The 5,155-nt window shown below is 49.2% G+C and overlaps 1 long non-coding RNA gene across 1 annotated transcript in view; it reads right to left on the reverse strand.

Moving 5' to 3' along the window:
* Positions 1-3,312: 3,312 nt before the first annotated feature.
* The window catches only part of LOC149431479 (uncharacterized), a 6,524-nt gene continuing 4,681 nt past the window's right edge, over positions 3,313-5,155 (reverse strand). Inside the window, exon 2 of the long non-coding RNA XR_016309258.1 lies at positions 3,313-5,155. This exon is cut by the window's right edge and continues 1,079 nt beyond it. This is a non-coding gene — a long non-coding RNA (uncharacterized LOC149431479).

The following is a 5,155-nucleotide window of genomic DNA, read 5'->3' on the forward strand; positions in this document are numbered from 1 at the left end:
AAAATTTTCATTATTCAGAGATTAGGATGTATCCGAATTTTTCAGTTACGTCTGTCCTATACACTGAGGTATGAGCAGTGTTATGCACATGAACCCAAGGGTGTATGGTGGGGGCCCTGTCAGGCACGATGTATGGGGGGGCCCTGTCATAAAGGATGTATGGTGGGGGCCCTGTCAGACAGGATGTATGGTGGGGGCCCTGTCAGACAGGATGTATAGAAGGGGGCCCTGTCAGAAAGGATGTATGATGGGGGCCCCTGTCAGGCAGGATGTATGGAAGGGGGCCCTGTCAGACAGGATGCATGGTGGGGGCCCTGTCAGACAGGATGTATGGTGGGGGCCCTGTCAGGCAGGATGTATGGAAGGGGGCCCTGTCAGGCAGGATGTATGGAAGGGGGCCCTGCCAGACAGGATGTATGGAAGGGGGCCCTGCCAGACAGGATGTATGGTGGGGGCCCTGTCAGGCAGGATGTATGGAAGGGGGCCCTGTCAGACAGGATGTATGGTGGGGGCCCTGTCAGACAGGATGTATGGAAGGGGGCCCTGTCAGGCAGGATGTATGGAAGGGGGCCCTGTCAGGCAGGATGTATGGAAGGGGGCCCTGTCAGGCAGGATGTATGGAAGGGGTCCCTGTCAGGCAGGATGTATGGTGGAGGCCCTGTCAGGAAGGATGTATGATGGGGGCCCTGTCAGGAAGGATGTATGGAAGGGGGCCCTGTCAGGCAGGATGTATGGAAGGGGGCCCTGTCAGGCAGGATGTATGGAAGGGGGCCCTGTCAGGCAGGATGTATGGTGGGGGCCCTGTCGGAAAGGATGTATGGTGGGGGGGGTCCTCTCAGGCAGGATCTATGGAGCCCCATGATTTCTAATGATGGCCCTACATGTACGGGTGGCTCCATGAGACCCCGTCAGACAGTGGAGCCATCCTCAAAATGGAAATATATTTCAAATAAAGTATAAATGAAGAATGTAAACAAATGACAGCCTGCAGACAGAACACAAAGGGAAATGGTACGTCCTGCAGTGCTCTGCTATGCAGGACATTTCACATTGAGGGTTTGATATCCCCGTCACATGACCATTCATTTCAATAACAGTCTTCCTATAATAACATATAAACATTTCATGTATTTTATTCCTGTCATTTGTCTGTAATAGTCTCCCGTGTGTAGACATCCCTGCCACTGCTGCTGGGTGCCGCCATCTTGGATGTGATGTCAGCAGTCCCTATAGAGATAGAGCTGTCTCCCCCCCAATGCTGCTGTGGTTTGTTCCAGTACAGGGCAGAGAAGTGACATTGGGGGTGGTTGGGAGGTACCACAACAGCTAGAGGGGGAGCACACAATCTGACACACTTAGAAAGATCTAATAGCAGCAGTGCCCACCCTGCTGTACAGCCCCATTTTTTTTAACTTACCTTAATCTGCGGCCCTGTGGCCCCAGTCTTGTTATCTTTTGTTTTCTTCCTGCTTGGGTCCTTCTTAAGGTGTCCATGTCAGTGCCCGCATGACATGGACTATTCCTATTGGATATCCAGTGGCATGGTTCTCTCAGGATCCAGAAGAGGACTGACGTCAACACGGGGTGATGCTCACATCAGTGCTGTGTGACATGGACAATTCCTATTGGAAATCCGGTGGCAGGGTTCTCTCAGGATCCAGAAGAGGACTGACATTAAAACGGGGGCGGTGCTCACATCAGTGCTGCGTGACATAGACAATTCCTATTGGATATCCAGTGGCAGGTGCTCTCAGGATCCAGAAGAGGGCTGACGTCAACATGGGGGTGGTGTTTACATCACTGCCCGCATGACATGGACAATTCCTATTGGATATCCAGTAGCATGGTCTCTCAGGATCCAGAAGAGGACTGACGTCAACACAAAGGTGGTGCTCACATCAGTGCTGCGTGACATGGACAATTCCTATTGGATATCCAGTGGCAGGGTCCTCGCAGGACCCAGAAGAGAGCTGACGTCAACAGGGGGGTGGTGTTCACATCTGTGCTGCTTGACATGGACAATTCCTCTTGGATATCCAGTGGCAGGGTTCTCTCAGGATCCAGAAGAGGACTGACGTCAACACGGGGTGGTGTTCACATCAGTGTTGCGTGACATGGACAATTCCTATAGGATATCCAGTGGCAGGGTCCTCTCATGATCCAGAAGAGGACTGACGTCAACACGGGGTGGTGTTCACATCAGTGTTGCGTGACATAGACAATTCCTATTCGATATCCAGAAGAGGACTGACATCAACACGGGGGTGGTGTTTACATCACTGCCCGCATGACATGACAATTCCTATTGGATATCCAGTGGCAGGGTCCTCTCAGGATCCAGAAGAGGACTGACGTCAACACGGGGGTGGTGTTCACATCAGTGCTGCGTGACATGGACAATTCCTATTGGATATCCAGTGGCAGGTTCCTCTCAGGATCCAGAAGAGGACTGACGTTAAAACGGGGGTGGTGTTCACATCAGTGCTGCGTGACATGGACAATTCCTACTAGATATCCAGTGGCAGGTCCTCTCAGGATCCAGAAGAGGACTGACGTCAACACGGGGGTCGTGCTCACATCAGTGCTGCGCGACATGGACAATTCCTATTGGATATCCAGTGGCAGGGTGCTCTCAGGATCCAGAAGAGGACTGACGTTAAAACGGGGGTGGTGTTCACATGAGTGCTGAATGACATGGACACTTCCGACTGGATGTTCTGAGGTGGAGTTCTCTCTGGACCCAGAAGAGTTCTGAGGTCATCGTGGAGGACGGTAGGAGATCTCAGACTCAATTGCTCCCCTGAATTTGTGGTCCTCCACAACCAGCGAAGGACCTGACGACAGGGACTTAGGTGAGTATATCTAGCTTAACAGGGAAAGGGGGGAAATGTCTCCTAGGATAGGGGAAGGGTGGGGAAAAAAATAGTCCGCAATGGGACTTTTAAAGGGAACTCCACTCCACCAGCCCCCCCATTCCACCTCCCCTCCCCCTCTTGCTTTTTTCACTGGGTGTTCCACAGAGAACATACTTGCACATCCAGTGGTGTTCTGTAAGGATCTGCTGCCCCTGCACACTAGCTACCGTGCCTCCATTTTGCTCTGTGATGTCACCAGGAGGCTGGCTGCAAGAATCCAAAAAGACAGCCAGCCCCCTGATGACATCACAGATGAGCCTGGAGAGGAGGCACTGTACACAGCCATAGCTTCAATGGCCCAGAATGGCTGCTACTAAGCTACAGTGGATATAAAAAGTCTTCACACCCCTGTTAAAATGTCAGGTTTCTGTGATGTAAAAAATGAGACAAAGATAAATCATTTCAGAACTTTTTCCAGCTTTAATGTGACCTATAAACTGTACAACAAACTGAAATCTTTTAGGTGGAGGGAAGTAAAAATAAAAAGCTAAAATAATCTGGTTGCATAAGTGTTCATACCCTTACACTGATCCTTTGTTAAAGCCCCTTTTGATGTGATTCCAGCACTCAGTCTTTTTGGGGAGGAGTCTATCAGCACGGCACATCCTGACTTGGCAATATTGCTTGCAAAAACACTCCAAATCTGTCAGATTGCGTGTCATCTCCAGCACACAGCCCTCTTCAGATCACCCCACAGATTTTCCATCGGATTCAGGTCTGGGCTCTGGCTGGGCCATTCCAAATCTTCCATCTTCTTCTGGTGAAGCCATTCCTTTGTGGATTTGGATGGATGCTTTGGGTGGTTGTCATGCTGAAAGATGAAGTTCCTCTTCATGTTCAGCTTTCTAGCAGAAGCCTGAAGGTTTTGTGCCGATATTGACTGGTATTTGGAACTGTTCATGATTCCCTCTACCTGGACTAAGGCCCCAGTTCCAGCTGAAGAGAAACAGCCCCAAAGCATGATGCTGCCACCACCATGCTTCACGGTGGGTATGGTGTTCTTTTGGTGATGTGCAGTGTTGTATTTGCGCTAAACATATCTTTTGGAATTACGGCCAGAAAGTCCAACCTTGGTTTCATCAGACCAGAACACATTTTCCCACATATTTTGGGAGACTTCAAATGTGTTTTTGCAAAATTTAGCCGGGCTTGGATGTTTTTCTTCGTAAGAAAAGTCTTCCGTCTTCCACTCTACCCCATAGCCCAGACATATGAAGAACACGGGAGATTGTTGTCACATGGACCACACAGCCAGGACTTGCCAGATGTTCCTGCAGCTCCTTTCATGTTGCTGTTGGTCTCTTGGCCGCCTCCCAGACCAGTTTTCTTCTTGTCTTTTCATCCATTTTGGGAGGGACATCCAGTTCTTGGTGATGTCACTGTTGGTGATGTCACTGCTGGTGATGTCACTGCTGGTGATGTCACTGTTGCGCCATATTTTCTTCACTTGATGATAACTGACTTCACTGTGTTCCATGGTATATCTAATGCCTTGGAAATTCTTTTGTACCCTTCTCCTGACTGATACCTTTTAACAATGAGATCCCTCTGATGCTTTGGAAGCTCTCTGCGGACCATGTCTTTTGCTGTAGGATGCGACTAAGAAAATGCCAGGAAAGACCTACTAGAACAGCTGTTATGTGGGGTTAATCAGAGGCACTTTAAATAAGGGCGGGTGTGTACTGACTCCTATTTAACACGATTTTGAAGTTGATTGCTTCATTCTGAACAAAGCTACATCCCCAGTTATAAGAGGGTGTGCACACTTATGCAACCACATTATTTTCGTTTTTTATGTTTACTTCCCCCCCTAAAAGATTTCAGTTTGTTGTTCAATTGAGTTGTACAGTTTATAGGTCACATTAAAGGTGGAAAAAGTTCTGAAATTATTTATAATTTTTTTACATCACAGAAACCTGACATTGTAACGGGGGTGTGAAGACTTTTTATATCCACTGTAAGTTGGAGCCTGGAGAGGGCACACGTTCAGGGGCGGACTGACCATTCGAGCACTCGGGCAATGCCCGAAGGCCCAGGGTCAGTAGGGGGCCCCATGAAATGCCCCTGGTACCTTTTTATAGGCTTTTTTTTTTTTTAGTGTGGGCAAGGACACAGGGGCCCCATGATCCCCTATTGCCCGGGGGCCCCATGAGTTGTCAGTCATGATGCATGAGTAAAGTCTCAACGGCCTGAAGCGGCCACTACTAAACTAAGCTGGCACCTGGAGAGGAAAAAGCAAA

The sequence above is a fragment of the Staurois parvus genome, unplaced genomic scaffold (genome assembly GCF_062004578.1).
Source record: "Staurois parvus isolate SC_StPar_1 unplaced genomic scaffold, SC_StPar_1.0 ptg002240l, whole genome shotgun sequence".
Classification (NCBI taxonomy): domain Eukaryota; kingdom Metazoa; phylum Chordata; class Amphibia; order Anura; family Ranidae; genus Staurois; species Staurois parvus.